This window comes from Pteropus alecto, unplaced genomic scaffold (genome assembly GCF_000325575.1).
Source record: "Pteropus alecto unplaced genomic scaffold, ASM32557v1 scaffold131, whole genome shotgun sequence".
Lineage (NCBI taxonomy): Eukaryota > Metazoa > Chordata > Mammalia > Chiroptera > Pteropodidae > Pteropus > Pteropus alecto.
This window is the reverse complement of record NW_006434709.1, coordinates 14,427,874-14,447,702: the sequence shown is the minus strand read 5'-3', so window position 1 is coordinate 14,447,702 and position 19,829 is coordinate 14,427,874. Positions and strand designations below refer to the sequence as shown.

The 19,829-nt window shown below is 39.3% G+C and overlaps 1 long non-coding RNA gene across 1 annotated transcript; it reads right to left on the bottom strand.

The window, feature by feature from the left end:
• Nucleotides 1-4,316: 4,316 nt before the first annotated feature.
• On the bottom strand, nucleotides 4,317-15,722 carry LOC112477918. Its single transcript, XR_003045678.1, has 3 exons — nucleotides 15,562-15,722; nucleotides 9,301-9,507; nucleotides 4,317-4,371 (listed from the first exon to the last, which is right to left on the bottom strand). It is a non-coding gene; the product is annotated as an uncharacterized LOC112477918 (long non-coding RNA).
• Between the last annotated feature and the right edge of the window lie 4,107 nt (nucleotides 15,723-19,829).

Sequence of the window (19,829 nt, the reverse complement as noted above, 5' to 3'; positions counted from 1 at the left end):
CAAGAAAACTGATATTTCCATGATTTTACTCATGCAATCCAAGAATCAACCCATTGCATACAGAAATAAGATTGCCTCCTAAGAGCTAAACTATAATAGTGTATAAAAATAGATCAGGGTAAACATGAGGGTCACCTTACAGAGAAAAATGGCTCCCTGCCCTAGTCCTTTCAGGCTGCAATAATAAAAACATCATAAACTAGGTAGTTTGTAAACAACAGAAATTTACTTCTCATAGTTGTAGAAACTGGGAAGTCCAAGATCAAGGCACCAGAAAATTCAGTGTCTAGTAAGGATCCACTTCCTCATAGATAGACATCTTCTCACTATGCCCTCACATGGCAGAAGGGGCAAGAGACCTATCTGTGGCCTCTTTTATAAAGACACTAATGCCATTTATGAGAGTTCCACCCTATGATCTAACCACATCCCACATTTCAATACTATCACTTTAAGGGTTAGGATTCACATATGAATTTGAGGACACAAATTTCCAGACCATAGCAGTCCCAGACCTACAAGTCTTGATTTTCAAAAAATTGAAGCTATTTTAGACACATTAAATGAGTCTGAAAGAAGGTAAAGTGGTCTTAGAGACATAAGGGAAAGGGAGCTCCTAGCAGCTAACAGTGTTGGGCCCATCTGAGAAGCATCCAGGGACCAGGGAAGAATTTGGTCATTTCACCTCGAATACCAATCCACTTGCTGATGTCTCTTCTCTGAAGACATATGCACTGGGACATGCGAGTAGAGCTGATGACATGAAATATTTGAGTCATATCCTATCCCTTATCCTTGCCTTATGGTCATCAAGCAACCTTCTGATTATTTGGTTTCTTATGCACATAACATGTCTCAGGGAGAGCATGTCTGGTCACGCCAATCAAGAATATGATCCCCTGGCAATTATAGTAAATAATTAGTAAATTATTAAGCTGGTGTCCACATCAGCCTGTGGAGAGTTTTGTTCATGTAAGAAGTCGCCCCAGGAATCTTCAGTCAACTCAGAAATACCAACGAGATGTCAGTTTCTAAATTTTGGAGCCCAAAGAGCCAAACTCTGATTTTCCCAGGTATATGCCATCTTGTAAAGCGTCCTAGTGACCAGTTACCCAATTGTGTAGCACCCTGGATAGATAACCCTGACAAGATAACTGAGACATTTTGTGGTTGATCAATAAGACCACATTTAAAGGACAAGTGAAGCATAAAGCAAAAGGGACAGGCTTCGGACATAGATAAATTTGTGTTTAAATCCTGGTTCTACAACTTACCAGCTTTGTTACTGAACCTCTGAATCTCAATTTTCTTATTTACAAAATGGGAGAAATGCCTGTTATATATCAGTGGTCCTAAAAGTGTGGACCCTGGGTAACTTGGTCAGTTTGAGTTGCTGTATATAGATTGGGTGGCTTATAAATAACAGAAATTCATTTCTCACAGTTCTGGAGGCTGGAAAGTCTAAAATGGAGGCACCGGCAGATTCGGTGTCTGGTGAGGACTTGCTTCTCAGTTCATAGACTGCCATCTGTCCACTGTGTCTTCACATGGTGGAAGAGGCAAGGGAGCTCTCTGAATCTCTTTTATAAGGGCACTAATCCCATCCATGAGGATGCTGCCCTCATGACCTAATCACTTCTCAAAAGTCCCACCTCCTAATACCCATCACATTGGGAATTAGGATTTCAACACAGAAATTGGGGGTTGCGGGGACAAACACATTTGGTCTATAGCACCAGATCAGCAGCAACCACACTTCCAGGTGCTCATTAGAAATACAAATTATTGATCTGCTCACAGCCTAGACAGAAGCCAGAACTATGACAACCAAGCCGAATGCCCTTCAGAGCCCTCCCCACAGGCAAGAAAACAACTGTATCCAGCACTTGAGGCTCCGTGCAGGAGTGTGTGAGGGGATTGCAGCTTTTTCTGGTATCCTTCCCAGGCTAGCCCCTCAGCCTCTGCACCCACCTGGAGGGAACCAGGTGCTAGGGAGAGCAATGCATGCAGGGCTCCCAAGCGGGTAGGGGGTGCCCAGAACCGGTCCCTGCCCTCCCCCACACCATCCACTCTCAAGAGCTCTGAGGGAAAAAAAAAAAAAAGAAATGCAAATTCTTAAACCCTATCCCAAACCTAATGAATCAGAAGCTCTAAGGTGGAACCCAGCAATCTTGTTTTAACAAGACTTCAAGAGGATTCCGATGCTCACTAAAGCTTGAGAAGTACGATACAGGTTGTTGTGAAAATTAGAAATTGTGTGTACTAAGTATTTAGTACAGCACCTGGCACAAAAGTAGAAACTCAAGACAATTGTGTGGCTATTACTAGTACTACAACAGGAAATTTGGAGAATGAAGGGTTCTCCCATGATCTCACCCCCACTAATAACTATTAATTTCATTTCTTACTTGGTCAAGAATGCATATTTTAGACCTATAGTCAAGATCCTTGTATTTGTTCAATTTTTATAGATTTTCCTTCTTAATTTAGCAGCATAGGTACTTTTGCATATGCCACACAGTCTTCAAATTTCAGTGGCTGCCTATCATTCCATCAAGTAGAAATGCCATAATTTATGTAATTATTTCCTTAAGTTTTGACCAATTATGCTGCTTCCAATTTTTCAAGAGAGATGTCTGGCATACAATTTATTCCTTTCCTTGGAACATTTCAAACTCCTAAACAGAAGAATATCATGTCATGGAAAATAAATTTGTGTGAGCATCTTTATGTATGATCTAGAAACACTGGGTATGCCTAATGACGGCCTCCAACTAGAAATGGTGTTCCTTGGTATTTTATTAGGCAGAAAAATAGTCTCTACTATTAGAAAGTTTTTTAATTACTACCAAGTGTGAATATTTATAATTACTAAAATGCAATGTAACTAAATTAACTGTTATTTGAGTAGCTCACAGAAATTCACAAGTATTCTCTGTAAATCCATATAAATGATCTTTTTCAAATCATAAAACTTGTAATTCTGAATTGTTTGAAACTGATGGATTTCTGCATCCTTTTACATAAGAAAATATGTAAATAAACAAAATTGAAAATAGATTCCTTTTACAGTCTTGTGTCTGAATATTTAAATATCTGGTGAATTTTACTATTGATATGTAATTCTAAATCATTCCTTGTATTAAACTGATATATGCGATATATGAAAAAATTTGAAAACAACATAACATTAATGTTTATATTATCAGAAAGACAAGTATGTATCGTGAACAAGTATGTACTACGAATAAAAATTAAAATAATATTTAACTGTAGTATAATAAATTTAAACATGTTAGGGATTGAGATATTTATGTCTGCTTCTGAATTACTATGCTGAGAATAAATATGAGCTGAAAGATTAGTATTTTTGTTGTTGTTGTTGTTGTTGTTGTTATTGCTAGTAAGAAAGACACTGTTTGGTAATGCAGTTTGGTGTGATTATAATTGGACAAATACTTACTACTAGTTGTGGTTTTGCTGTGGTTCTGGAATTGTACACTTTGTTTATCCTTATGAAAAGGAGGGATCTTGAATTTTTCATTTTCATTTTCAAATTCAAGTTTCAGGCAAAAACTATGAACTTCAGTTCCAAACGGTACTAAATTATAGAAAATATTAAAACCCAATAAAATCAAGAGATATGAGATCGAATGAGATACTTCAATAGTTTTCTAAAACTAAGGTCAATTTATAAAACCAATAATATTTCTTCATTCCAGCCATAATCAAATAAAAAATAAAATACTCTTCACAATAAAGCATTTAATGTGAATAATATTTTAAAATTCTATAGGACATAAAATAAAGTATACGAAAAATATTAAGGAGCTCGATCATGTTCATGAATGTGATAACAACATAGTAAAGATGCCAATTTTCTCCAAATTAATTTCCAAATTTAGTATAATCCTGAACAAAATTTCTGGTTTGAAGAACTTGATAAATTTATTCTAAAATATATATATTAGAATAAAAGAACATAGATAACCAAGTTAACTCTGAAAAAGAAGAGCAAAAAGGGAGGACCTACTCTACCAGGTATTAGCATATATCGCAAAGCCTTAGTACTAAAAATAATGTGGTGCGCACAGAGTAAGAAATATGTAAACTTAATAGAACAGAGCTCGGAGATATGCATAGAAACATACATACACACAACATACACACACACAAAGGCACTTGATTTGTAATAAAGACGGGTACCACGAAGCACAGATTCCTTGTATGTTGTTGCGTATACTTCTCACCACCTTAAATGTTACTGCCCTGTCCAAACCGCCGTAATACCTTACCTTAATTCCTACAAAAGTGTCCCAGCTGGTCCTCTTGCTTTCTCTTTTGATCCCTTCAGTTTATTTAACAGTGATCCTGTTAAAATATAATAAAATTATGTTGTGTTTTTAACTTTTATTTTTCCCAGCTTTATTGGGATAAAATCAACATATGACATTGTGTAAGTTTAAAGAGTACAGTGTTGACTTGACATACACATTGCAAAATGATTACCTCCATAGCATTCATGCTTGTGTTTTTAAATATCAACAACTTGTCTGAAGACCTTTCTATGTCAATCAAATTAGGCAGAGAATAATAGCAGTAATTATTGCACACTTCCTATTATTAAACACTGTTTGATTTACACATCTTAACTTATAATCTTCACAACAAACCTATGAAATAGGCACTCTTATTCCCCCCATTATGAAAGAGGCACAGAGGTAAAGTGACTTACCAAAGGTCATAAGTTACTTAAATTCTCTGTGTTGAGGCAGAGTTGAGATACGAACCTTGGAATTCTGGTTCCAGAATACTTGAGCAACATTTGCAGTACAGAAAGATTTGTTTACTAGACTTTTTTGATCTTCACGTGGTTTTAATAATTAACTCATGATATTCGTAATTGATTTTACAGCTGTTATTCAATTTTATGGTAGGAGGGAATGATTACAAAATTTATTACAAAAATCCGGCACATTGCCTGACTTTTTCCCAGCTTTCTGATGTCTGCCCCCTTTCTACCACACTATTCTTTACATTATTCTCTTCTGTAGTATGCGCAAGAGATCCTTCCTTTGTTCCTTGGTTCATTCACCGATTCCATGGAAGGTCAAACTGACAAGGAGGCCTGTACATTCCAAGGCTGTCCTGCCACCAGGCTGTGATGCAACAGCACAGGTGTGGCAGTTGGACACATCACTGGCTTTTGCTGGAGCTGAGCAAGGTTGGAAAGGTAGGGTAGTGCAGGCAATAGAGCTGACGTGAGCTGAGGGGATTCAGTTTGCAGGACTCGGCTTGAAGTGAGCTGGCAGTAACCCCAAAAGCTGCTATAAACTTTAAAGCAAGAAGAATAATGCAAAGTGTAGTATGGACTGCAGGAGGTGGGATGTGGGAGGTCCGGTAGGGAGGAAGGGAACTGATAATATATTTGCTATTGACAAAAGACATTATTTTTCCAGTTTTATTGAGATACAATTAACATATAAAATTGCATAAGTTTAAAGTGTACAACAAAATGATTTGATATATGTATATATTGTGAAATGATTACCACAATACATTTAGTTAACATCCATCACCTCACATACTTACAATTTTTTCTTGTGATGAGAACTTTTAAAATGTACTCTCATAGCAACTTTCAAACATACAACACAGTATTGTCACCTAGAGCCAGCATGGTGTTAGGACTCAGAACTTACTGATAACTGGAAGTCTGTGCCTTCTGACCCCCTTCATTCATTTACCCCTCCTCCCACCCCACCCAACAGACATTATTTCATTTAAAATTTAACAAGCGTGTCTCAAGAGCCTTCTAGAATTATCATAGATAATATTAGTTGAATGTTCTATGCGTGTGTCAGACACTGAGCTATCTACTTGACCTGCGTTTCTCATTTGATCCTAAAATAACCCTGTGGTAAAGGGAATTACTATCTTCATTTTATAGATGGAGAAACTAAGACTCAGAGGGTCTAAGATATTTGCTCATACTAGAAAAAAAGAGAAATAAGAATTTGAATTCAAGTCCACTGCAAAACTTGGGCCTTTTTTAAAAACAAATTCATTTAGTAATGAAAGATTTGCTCATTAGAAAAACTAAAGTACAAGGGGCAATAGAGTAATCAAGGATAACAGAGTGAACACCTATGTCCCCACTGCCCAACTTAAGAATAACTTTACAAATGCATTTAAGGCTCCTATGTTCATTTCACTCCCTCCTCCCAGAGGTGACCATAAACCTGAATATGGTGCTTACCATCCTGAGCATTCCTTTATATTTTACTACTGATCTTACATAATCCTCTCTTTTTCACAGGGATTATCATCAAATGGAGATGAAAACAATTATATGCCATAGTTCTCAGACATTGGAGTGCCTTTGTAACACTGTAGACCCACTTGTATTTCCTTTCAGGTGATTTCTCACTATGAGGGCCAACCTCAGGACTGAGCCTTTGAATAAAAGCAACTGAGGAGTTGCCAAGAGAGGTTACACAATTTCTTCTGTTTTCATCAAATAAGTTTCAAAGAAACAAAGTTCACACCTTTTCAATAAGTCCTAAGAAATTTAGGGTTGTTGATGGAAGCTCATCAGGAAGAAAACCAAGCTGGGAAAAATCTTTTATCACTGCCTCAAAACTAAGAAGGAGGCTAGGGGACACATGCAAATGAAAAAACATGAATAAACTCACTATAAATTCATTTGTGAAGCACAAGTTTCGAACACTAGGGGCTTTTGACGGCCCAGATGTTGTCTCATTCTTTTTGTGTCACTCAATCTACTTGGAGCTTTTTTTTCCTTCTAATGCTCGAACGCTGATGATATTGTTTGAAATCAGCCCAGGACTAGAGACAAAGATGCAAATGCAGTTATAGAAGCATAAACAGCTGATGCATGAAACTGATACGATCAAGAAAAGCAATAGAAAACTCCTAGAGGCTGTTTTTTTTTTAAAAAAAAAAAAAGACAATGCTGTATCAGAGTCTTTACCGCTGGCTAAATGAGCTGGAAGGACCATTGCTGGAGGGAAAGTAATAATTATTCACATCAACATTAGCTGGGACTTGGGTTAGCTGTGGGCAGCGTACCTTTCCTTTAAGGCACTGGGCCAGAGCGAGGAGAGGGTAGCCTGCTTTGCTGTGACATTCCTCATTTTTCCCCCACCATGCCTGTGGCGTAGTCAGAAGGGATTTCTAGGACCTGGTTCCAAGTCTGAGATCAGATTTGGAATGAAATTCTTGCCACCTTCTGAAATGCCAAAACCCAGCTGGGAACCCTGAGCCTCCATGAAGTGCCACCTTCTGCTGGCTATGAGTTATGTCCTCAGTACCTCCCAAGGCCGTTTACAGAGAATGAAGGCATCCTTGCCAGGGCTGAGATGAGAATGTCTTAGAAAATGCAAGGCAGAGTACACCATTCTTCCACCCTATGGACTCAGAAAAATAAGGCAAAACAAATACCAGTCAGTGGTTACTTTGCATTCTGGGCAAACTCCTAGGATGTGAGACCATCAGGCAAAATGGGCCCTCCAGGCATCAGTGAAATCATCAGCGATGTGAAGAGGAGGCACTAAGAGAAGTAAAGCAGAGAGAGTTCCCATGGTTTTCTGTGCTGATTCCAGCAGTTACTGCCAAAACATTGAGCCCAGAGACACAGGTAAATACCCCAAGTCAATAAATTCTCCTCATCCAGCCTCTCCTATCAGACACCCACAAGACGCCCGCCCTCTTGTGTGGGGTTCCCCCAGGACCTGCAATGCCTTTGGCATCTAAGCTGTTTCCTTCTGTTATGCTGAGACCTTACTTCATCAGCTTGAAATAACAAGGAGTGGAAGGAGCAGATCCTGAGAAAGAACATCTTTCAAGGATCTGCCTTAGGCGAGGTCATTGCACAGTGTGCCAGCTAGAGGACAGGGGCTACTCCTGCTATCCAGGGGGGCTTCAGGGTGACCTGGGGATTTACTGTTCTCAGGTGTGCCCCCCAAATGTCCCCATCCCAAGCTTCAGGGTCCCAGCCATTTCTAGTCAGGGCTTTGACTCTGACATAGGAGACCTCTTTTTTTCAGCCTCTTTTGCAGCTCTGCCACATTTACAACTAGATCCTTACAATTCAATGGAGCCTCCCCCGAAGATGCAGGAGATGAGTCTCCTTTGACAGGTCAAAGAGGCCTTCTGGTGTCAAAGCATGTTATTAGTTGTAAGTTGATTATATCAGCCCATTACTGTCCATTTTAAATTTGTTTTTAAGACATGCAATGCAGCTCACAGAAGCCACAGCACTCCACCATCCTCATAACTGCCTTGCCCCTTACTGCTCAATCAGTCACATGACCTGGGACTTCACCTCCTACCTGCAAAGCATCTCAGTGAACCACAGGTGAAAGAACGCCTGAATAACTGTGATGCTGCTGCATGCCAGGGTGATTACCACCTCCCTGATCATAAACAATGGGGCCCTTAGTGCCATCAGATGGCTGGGTATTCCAGCTGAGGGGCTGTTTATATTCTATACATTTCTCCCCATCGAAACACCCACAGGATCCCCTCCCATACATGTTCTCTTAGGTCCTGTAGTTTCTTTGGCATGTAAGTTACGCCTTTCTAGAGCACTTAGGTCTGGGTTCGCCAGAAGGTGGAGGCTGAGCCAGAGAACATGTAGTTAGTATTTAACCAGATAGAACAAATCCGAAGAGCAGCGGCAAGGAACAAGCTGAGTGAAGCATGGAAGGACTGAGCCAATATACTGATGCATCACTGAACCCGCCACCACAAAGTGTGACTGAATACTTGATTTGCAGGTCTGTATCCCTGAGAATTTTTAAAAGCAGCATTTTCAGGGTCATCCCACATGGGAGAAAAAGGTAAAGAATCTGTCCACTTGCTCCCATGCCTATTTGTTGAATGTTCACTTGTGGGCTGTGAAGATGTGGGCATGGGCACCCCCTGCAGTGCTCAACTAGAAAGGCCTGGGCGGGAAGCAAGGTGCTGTCAGGTTGTACTTGGGTGAAGTTACTCAGGGCCTGCAGAGCTGGAACAAGAGGAGGCAAGACTGAGAAAATACGAACAGGTGTATAAGAGGGATGTAATACAATGGGTTTTCTAAACTTTGAAAAAATTAGAAAGGCAGCATAACACTCAATGGTTCCCAGTGCAGCATCAAAACCTCTGGGCACTGATTAAACAGAGCTGAGAAGCCAATTGGACATCAACAGAGAAATTCAATGTTCATAGCCATGTAGAAAAAGAACCAGTGTTATTTTGAGAATGCCAGAAAAATGAAAAATACAAATTTCTCACCTGCATGTGATATATCTTATTATGTGATCATTCACTGCCCTATAATTAGCGTTTATCCAGTCCATCAACAAATATATTTGCTGGCAAATCCACAATGACTTTTGGCACTTCTGTTATTCATCTTGACATGGCATTGAGTTCTTAAATAAAACAAGTTGCAGAGTTTGAAGGGTGCTATAATTTTCTGTTATATTTGTGGAAAGGTACCTAGAGGCAAATATAATGAAAAATTAGGGGGGAAATGTAGTATATAGTCTAATAATGCAGCCATCTCCACCTCAGGCCACTTCTCTAAAATTAGTTATTGCCTAGACCAGCAGTCAGCAAACTACAGCTCCCAGGCCAAATCCTGCCACTACCTATTTTGTAAATAAAGTGTACTGGAACACAATAATGCTTATTCATGTAAGTATTGTCTGTGGCTGCTTTCCTTACTGCAACAGCAGAGTTGACTCATTGTGACAAAGACCATATGGCCCACAAGGGCTAAAATATCTACCAATCTATCCTTTATAGGAAAAGTTTTCTGACCCCCTAGCCTAGACTGAAGACCCTATGTGAGCTTTCTCTCACAGGTTGAATCTCCATCTTAGCAGTAAGCCAAGGCTGGTAGCTGATCCTTCAGCCAAAAATAAGAAAATTTCTATTCCTAATTACCAAGCTTGTGTCAATACTAGGCTATTTCTTTCATGATTAATCCAGAAGCTGTAACTCCAGTACTGCCGAAACAAGAGATTCGCAAGGTGAAAACAAACATAAAGGAGACACGGAGGCTTTCCCTTCATTTTATCTAAGAATACACTTCTCAGATTCTTCCATCCAAACTTGTATTTAAAAAGATGCTCCACACACTAAGCCCTGACTAAACTCAGGCCACACCCAGGCAAGCCCAGGAATTGTGATGATGTAAGGTAGGTGCTTGGGAGGAAAAAGGAATCTCTTAATGGACTAAGTAAATAACAATTCTCATGCTGCATCTAACCAAAGTTAATAATTTGTATGTTTATTACCCTCTGTGAAGGTGAGGCCAATTCTAACATCCTCCCTGGGTGTAATTTAGGTGCTCTGATGGTTAAACCAACTCCTTCAAGGCACCAGGGGCCAAACTCACTAGTGCTTCTCAGTAAGTAATGTTCCACTATGTTCTTATGTGATTCCAACTCAACTTCTACAAGAAGCAAGATAACCAAAAACATGCCTTTGGGCAAGTAACAAAATATAAGGAGATGTAATTCTGCCAGATGACAAAGCCTCAGAATTTCAATTTGTTGATTCATTGATGGATAAAATTAATCTCATAACTTACTAAATTCTGATGGAAATACAAATTCTGTCATTTTGCAAATTCAGCTGCATCACAGGCCAAATTTTATCCTCAAAAACACAACAATAGATATAACAATCCTGAAAAATCACCTGTAGCCCATAGCATTACTCACCTAGGCATGCTAACAGCATTCTTACTGCTTTCTCTGCTTTCTACTTTCTTCCTCTCCAGTTCTACATACATTTTAACCATGTTATTTTTTTTTTCTTTTAAGTTTTTATTATTTAAATACACTATACTAGAGCAAATGTCTCTGAAAATATCACAAATAAAAGATTTTTTTCTTCATTCAGCAAATTAGAATTGTAGTTCTCCCCTGCTTTAAAGTTTTGCAATGGCTCCCACCTTACTACCTATGCAGACAGATCAAGCTCCTTAGCAATCAGACTCTTCACAGTAAGACCCAAAACTAAGACACCAGAATCATTTCTAGTGTTTCAAGCATGGCCTTTGCCCTGGGTAGATATTACACTGTTCTTTGCTTGGTCAACAAACATGGTAAATGCACAAATCACATTCTTGGACATGTCACCAAGTCACACAACTAGTGCTCAACCACAAAGCAGAGAGAGGTGACGAATGTTGTGAAAAGAAAGAAGAAGGCTGTTTAAAGCCATTCTGAGGACTCATCTCTCAAAACACTGGTGGACCAAACCAAGGAAGCAAAGACCGTGTTGCCCTCAAGCTGCTACTAAATTACACAATCCTTCAAGTGACTCTCCCTGCTGCGTCTCATAGGGCCCTCATTTACTCAGTCTTTCTATCGATTTTCCTTGAGGACATAGCCTGATAGGTCTCGGTCTTGGTCTATCTTCATCTCTCTCTAGACAGATAGGTAGGTTGGTAGGTAGGTACATACATATGTACATATAGATAGATGTCTTCATCTCTCTCTAGACAGATAGGTAGGTTGGTATCTTCATCTCTCTAGACAGATAGGTAGGTTGTATGTACATATAGATAGATACCTCATTCTGTAAGAGATCATCCAGAGGATCTTCAGGGTATTCATCAATATTCATTTATTCATTCAACAAACATTTTAAAGCATTGACTATGTGCCAGACTCTGTATCAATGACTATATGAGTATTCACTACTATATGCACTACCAATGTGCACAGTGAACAAATTCATACCCTCAGGAAGTTCACAGTCCTCTGATTAGCAGCCCTTGCCTAAATTTTCAACATCTGTATTGTTTTCTCAGTTTCCCTATGTGCCCTGGGAGCTTCAGAACAAAATCCCAAATAGCCAGTGTCTAGGGATCTCTAGGCCACCTTAGGGGAGCATGGGCTGGTCAAAGATAAGGGAGGCTCACTGGACTGTAAACTCCAGCATGAACACAGAGCCACAGGGCAATTATAATCAATTCTAGAATAATATTGTCCAAATTTCTGCCACAAATGCTATCCTACCATTTATATCTCAAGAGAAATGCAAGAAGGACCATGCACTTGCTACTTGAAGTGGCTCCTCATTTCAGAGGTTGAGAAAATGAGAGCACATCATTGGAATTCATAAGGAGAAAAAACCATTGCCTTTCCCTATATGTGCTAGTCATCTCACTTATCCTATAAAAAAGTGCAACGGCCTATAATCTTAGATCCCCACCTAGCATTCTTCATTCACCAAATATCTGCAAACCCTGCTAATAATCCTGCTTTCTAAAGGACTTTTGATCATGCATTCTTCCTACACAGAAGCTCTCAAAGGCCATGCCACTGCCTTCGTCCCAGATACCTCACTCCGGAATTCGAGGCCTCCATAACCTGGCCCCAAACTTATCTCCCCGGTACAAACCTCCTGTGCTTCTGAAACTAGTAGCCCCACCATTACCTAACAAGCCATGTCCATTCCTATCATGAGCCTTTTAAATCTCTCCTTTACTTGCCATTCATCAAAATTCCCTAAATCACTCAAAAGCTACCCATAGTACCATGGCTAAGGGGCCTTCCCTACAACCTACTACCAAAATAAAGTGATCTCTTTCTCTCAGGAGCATCAGCTTTGCCATTGGTGCCACTCATCACGGACTGCTATCTTGCTGGTCAGCTTCTCACGTATCTGCCTTATCTTCTAATTAAATTACAAGCTCATTTCTGAATCATGTAGTAGTCTCATTTGCATACTTAGCATCTTCAATGATGCCCTGTTGGGATCCTTAAGAAAAGAGGAAGACCTATACTTCTCATAAAAGAAAACTAAAAAATCCAGGCCGTCCCTGTTAAGGAAAATAGAGATAGTGGAGTCAGAGTCCACATGGAGCTTCCTCGGGCGACCCTGCTGGACACTTTTCTAGGACTCCTGACTCAGCATAGCCAGAGGAAAAAATCCCAAGTGCCAAGTTCCTCCTAATGGTCCACATGGCAAAGAGCCCGGGCTTTGGGATGCACCACTTTATTCTAGACTCTTTCCATTAAATGAAGTCAGACCTCTTGTTCATGTTTATGTAAGAGAGGAGATGCAGGTTAAAATAAGCATACTGAATTAAGTATGTACATCAGTATATTTCCCTCCACGTAAAGTAACGTGGCTCCTACCCCACACCTACACTCCTTTACTGGAATCTCCACAGCACTTGAATCTTGGCATAGAAGGATAGCTCCACAGGATCTTCTCCTTTCATGAAAAATAATAATAATAACCTTTGCACATCAACTAAAAATTTCCCAAAGCCTAACACCTGATTATGCCTAAACTCCATGAATTATTCATGCTGCTTCAAGTGAGAGCCATCAGATTTAATAATGTTCTGAGGGGGCATCTTCCCTAAAATTAAATGGAAAATACCCTCATTTGTCTGCTGAATTGTTTTAAGAACAGGTTATCACAGGCTTTCTACAGTATATGTTGTATATGCTGAGAAACAAAAGAGGGTTCACTGGATCGGCATAAGGGAAATAAATATGAAACCAGAGAGTATTTTCCATATCCACATGGAGCCTGTTTCTATTAAACCCAGGAGAGAATGACACCAATACCAACACATGCAAAACTTAATAAATTAGCTGCACCCAATTATTAAGAAGGCAGCCTTAGGTCATAAAAACGATTTTGTGAAATTGATCTTAAATGAAAAATGTGTAATTACACTTAAAGCAGTTACAGGCTGCTAGTCAATGAAAAATTTATATTTCCTGTGAAGCTGTACCACTTTCTGTGCATATAAAATTAGTTGGACTGGTAGAACTTATATTACAATCGGAAGTGGTTCAAGAGACAGAAACATTTTTCAATATACTTTTCTAAGTGATCCCACAATCTGGCCAGCTATGCACCCAATGTGCGCGTTTTAATTTTATTGCCTTTGGCCAAAAGCCACGTGTTCGGAATTCTAAGCAAGAACTTCACAATACTTTTTAAAGATACAAACGCATTTTTTCTATATGCCTTTTGTTATTCTTTCTTTAAGATCTGAAAGACAGTTTTTAGAAAAAGGTAAAATAACCTAGGGGGAAAAGATGCATACGGATGAAAAGGTCATGGGATTCATCCTTGATTCATTCCTTACCTCACTATTCACATCTCATCCATCATCAACTTCTGTATGTTTCGTCTCCAAATTTATCTCAAAACCATACACTTCTTTTCCTGCCAACGGCCTGGCCCAAGCCACCATGGCACCAGCTTTCAACGGGCCTTTTTCCTTCCACTCTCAACTCCTCCAATTCATTTTTTCCCACAATAGGCTGAGAGATCCTTATGAAAATGTAATCAGATCATAGCACTCGAGCCTTTCAAAGGCTTCCCATCACCCTTATAAACCCAAACTCCTATTGCGGCCCGATAGGCCTCGCTTGGTCTGGCCTCTGGCCCATGCTCAACTTCGCCTGTTTTTGTTCTTTCCCTTCCTCGCAGTGGACCACCACGCCGGCCTCCTTTCCATTCCTGAAGGTCTTCTAGCTCCAGCGCTTTGTGCTTACTATTTCTTTCCTCTGGAATGCTCTGTCTGACTTATACTATCTCAGTCCCCTGCTTATGTTCTGTAGAATAATCATTTATTAATTTGTTTACTTGTTGTGGTCTGTTTTAGCCTTCAGTGAATACAAAAATGTTAAGTAAATGAAATAATATATTTAAGAAATTGTAAACTCATGAAACACTTGCATAAATAAGCAACTAGCTTAAGGGAAGTTCAGATTTAAGCTTGCAATTGTCTGCCAAAATAGAACTAGTCCCTTTCAGGGCTATAATTTCTACTTTTTAATTAACACTAAAAATCACAATGTGTTAGCAAATTTTTTGTTTCTTGTCTGCTTAGAGACACTATTAAAGAAAAAATTCACAGGGTGGTACCATAGAGTAGTGGTTAGCCCATCTGCTTTACATGCAGAAGGTCCTGGGTTCGAGCCCCAGTGGAGCCATGGTCCATACCCCGGGGTGCGACAGGCCCCAGGTGCATGCCACGACCTCCTGGGGGGAGGAGACGCCCCACCTTTAGAGATGCAGTTCTTACGGGAAGACAGCAACATCAGTAACTGGTCAAGGGTGGAAGTGGTGGCAGCAGGGATTTAAATAAATAAGTAAATAAATAAGTAAAAGAAAAAATTCATGCTACTAATAAACACATGCAATTTTTCGGCCTCTTTTATATCGAGCATTTCAAAATACAAATTTACACATAAATCTCACCAGAGATAGCCATTTTAAAAGCTAATCTGTCTTACTTTTGGTCATCCTTTGGTAATCATATATGACTTACCTAAAGTAGTCTCATTATGTAAATTTTAAACATTATTTCCAATACTAAAGGATGGAATCAAGTAATTTACCCACAATATCCACCAACTAACCATACACAGGTTTGCAATACTTAGAAATGGAAGAGATGCAAAGAAGTATAAAACAGTTTCACCCATTCTTGAAACAAAACAAAGATAGGGAGAAGATGTATGAAGGAAAGAATAGGGACTCAAAACAAGGAGACATTACCTTGGAAGGAATGAGGTCACGGCAGCCTTGAGTTGTGCTTTGCAGAATGAGAGGAGAGCAGGGAAACATTCTAAAGGGGGAGGTGGGGTGACCACAGGTGCCAAATACATGTGGAGAGCAGTGAGTAGTTTAGTCCGACTGGAGCAGAGTTAAAACTGGAGAGAAATAGAAAGTCAAGAGACACTCAAGAGTATTTTGGAGTGAAAAGTCTTATTTAGCTGGCAGCAGCTTACCTATCATGTTTTGATCTTGTAATATTAAAGAACTACAGAGGCTTTTGGCATAAGAACACATTAATGGGAAGTAAATGCTCCTGTAGTGAGAAACTGGGCATGTGAGGACCTGTATTACATAGTGGAAGACTATCTCTTATTAAATCAGTACTCAGAAAAAATACATTCCTTTTTAACCTTCAAATTAAATATAGTACACTAATGCAACCTCTTTACAAAATCTTTAATGTGGGGAAACAGGAATTTTAAAAATCTGTCATGAAGCTTTGTTCAGAATGAAGGAATGAAGTAGCCTAGAGAAAACTGTAAAATCACGTATGAAATAATAACCAAATATGATTGAGTTCTAAAATAAACATGCATGCTTATATGTTTCATTATTTATCTAACACTTCATTTTTCAATGTGATTTATCATTATTAAGTCTTAAAAAAAAAAAACCTTTCTCAAATAAGAATGAGGAATTAGGTGACATGTTCAAGGTTACAAAAACAATGTAAACAAATAGTGAGGAAAAGAACTTTCTGAATTCCTGAAACTTTCTTCAGTCTCTGGACCATTTTATAGAGTTGCTAAAATCAGTGGTAGTTGTTACATGTACAGGGTAGAAACAAGTTTCTGGTGGTGTAACCATTAGAAGAACTCTTAGATAAAGATAAAGGCCAGGAACATTCATAAAGATAGAAATCCTAAACCACCTGTCAGAAGTAGGTCCTGAGTAGATTTATACCTGATCCATATCTTATAACTATCTTATTTAGTATTTTGTAACCAAAAGAAATGTATCCTTACTAAATTATTTGTAACATGTCCCCTTAAGATATCAAGAATTCAAAAATTTAATGTTATCTCCTGTGGACTATAACCATTAATCTCAAACATACTAATTGGTTGTCATGGGAAACTGTATTCAACATGGTGTCTATAAATACTATAAAAAATTCCTTCATTCTTTTGTTTGTTGGAAGAGCCTCAAGTCTCTATGCCTCGCTTGTTTTCCTTCAGGCCTGACTGAATTAAATAAATGATGTTCTAATGCATCATTTTTAAATAATGGCATATAAATGATTTTATTTTTGTCAGCATACACACACACAAACACTGACAAACACAATCAGGAATCAGAATAGAGGGTAGCAGAACAGAAAGTATGTCTTAGCTCAAGCTGCTATAACAAAATATATCATTTGGGTGGCTGAAGCAATATTCATTTCTCATAGTTCTGGAGTCCGGGAAGTCCAAGATCAAGTTGTCAGCAGATCCGGGTCTTAGTGAGGGCTCTCTCCCTGGCCTTCTTGCTGTATCCTCACATGAGAGGAAGAAAGGCGGCTCTGGTCTCTTCCTTTTCTTATAAGGGCACTAATCTCATTGTGTGGGCCCACTCTCGTGACACTATCTAAACCTAAATATCTCCCAAGGGCCCAGCCTCCAAATACCATCACACTGGGGATTAGGACTTCAACAATGGATTTGGGGTGGGGGAGGGGGGCAAACATTCAGTCCCTACCAGCAAATTAACTTCTGATAAATCAGTTGGACTCTTCCAGTTTAATCTCAGATTGTCCAACAGATTCCCCCTTCCCCCCACCCCCACCGTGCACTAGTCACTAATCCCAGGAGAGGTCTCTAAACTCTTCTGCCCACTGCATCTCAGTATCAGAGTCACCAAGAAGAAGATAATGTAGCCAAGTACTGGATGGAACAATGCTTTACTTATATTAAAGAGAGATAGCACAAAATCGGCTTCAGTAGTAGTCATCAGTCCTCCATAACCAGCAGGTCTCCGCTGGAGGCCAATGCAGGGCAACTATCCTTTGCAAGACCTATCTTGTGCCACCGTAGAAAGACGCTGTCCCCTCCCCACAAAGGACAGATATAGCAGTGGGACTGGCCAGGTACTATATGATGCACACTCTTTAAGCAGAGACAAAAGAGCATTCTTTGAGAATGAAAGAGGGAAAGATGTTCCCACACAAGGCGATAAGCCCAGGCTGTGTGGGCTCCTTGTCTCTTGGTAAAGAAGTGTTCTAAGCCCAACCAAGTGGGTGCTGAAAGGCTGCATGCATGAGACCGCCTTTCCCATAACTGATCTTTGCCTGCCTTTTACTCTGTTTACCTACATAGCAGATGCACACATGTATAACTCACACCTCACTTTTATAAGGAAGTTTCCCTGGGGAAAAACACTTTACTTTAAAGTGGTTTTACAAGGAAAAACACTTTATGGAAATACAGTACACTTTATACCAGAGAACTCTGAGGGGGAAAATGGTATAAAAGAGCTCATAGAAATGTGTTGGTATCAGCAAATACTAGTACATGATTAGAAACAAACTAGCAAAAGATTTAAATTGAAAATTTTGGTAGAATAACCCAGGTGGTCTTAATCAGCTATGTGGCCCGAAAGGATGACATTTTTGTTGAGAGTACAGATTGGAGGTGAAAATTCTATCTTTTGCTGCAGTATTTTTGTAAGAAAGAGGTACTGAACAAAGGATAATTTTTTACTACATTGGGAGGTGGGTGGGGGATAGAGAAGTGGCTCTTAGGAAATATAAGACATTAAATGGAATGAGTAAATTGTTCCCCTTCCCTTTTACTGAGAGAGCCAAGAAAGAACAATGGAAGCTTGGATAAACCACCCAAAGAAAGGCAACCTCTCAACTCTCAGGACTGGTCTTCTTTATTTCTTTGGTCTACATTCACCTCTCCCTTATCCCGGTCAGTGCAGAGAAATGAGGGGAGGGGTGTGTGTGTGCTGAAGATCGAATGACCTTTTTTGCCTTCTGTTCATGAATCTAGCAGGAATCAGCCTGCAGCTTTGGTGTGAAGCGCAGCAGCTGGGTATGTTCTTTTACTATAACCAGTTCCCATCTAGGAGATGAACTTCCTAAGACCCACAGCGAATGAGCAGTGGAGGCAGCACTAGAATGTGGGCCCCTCTGACTCTGAAGTCTGGGCAGGAAAAAGCAAACCCAAGGAAAGCATCCACCTTCCCCCTCCTATCTCAAGTTCCTAAACTTTTCAACATGCCACAAGCTACATAAAACATTCAATGACCAAGGCTTCAGAACAGTCAAGCACTATGCTGCTTTCCAAAATAGCTGTGAACTTGAGAAACAAATGGTGCACTTTAGTCTCTGAGCATAATTCCACCTTAGTCTCTATATCATTCTAAGTGAAAATGTTTGCTTCATGTGTACCAGAATAACACTACATCTTGCCAACAAATCAATTTGCAATTTCCCTCTCCCTCTGGCAGTTGTCCTTCCTTCAGGCTGTCCAATTCCCAATACAGGCACTTCCTCCTGCCACCCTCACACTTTCATTCTTCGCTTCCTGCTACTCTCCTGTCAGCAAAGCCAAGAACTTTATATATAGCTTACATTCAATACATTTGTAGAACGTATTGAATAAAATACAAGGATTCTATACAAGTTGTTTTGTTCTCTATCCGTGGGATCATATGCTTTCCACTCCCAAATAAAGTTAAACTTTAGATAAATTCAGCAGCCTGTTAATTGCAATTCAGTCACCAGGTACTTTCATTTCCTATCCTGTTCAATACCATATTTACTTTAAATCCATTTACCCCGGGGTAATGCACCGACATTCCAATGTATCTACAGTCTCATTTGATCTTCACTCAGGCTATGCAAGCCCATAATGTACTTTCTGAATCATTCAAGATTAAAGCATATTCGGTATTTATGTAATTGATTGTCTAACTAATAAAACAAAAAAACCTAAATGTGTAATTTGTGCTTTTTCCAGTAGGTATATTGGGTATGATGAAACATTAAATTGCAAAACTAAAAATCAAAAATTAAGTATGACTTTAGAATTAAGTATATTCTAGTCAAGTTCATAAAATACACATACCTCATATAATATATATTAACCCAATGTTGGAATAAACAGAACATTTCTCTCCTATCTATACCCGATAAGAATTCATGATACTTCACAGTAGGTTTTTAAAAAGTGTCATGCAAGTAGATGCACAGTAAATATTTGAATGATCTTCACAGCTTT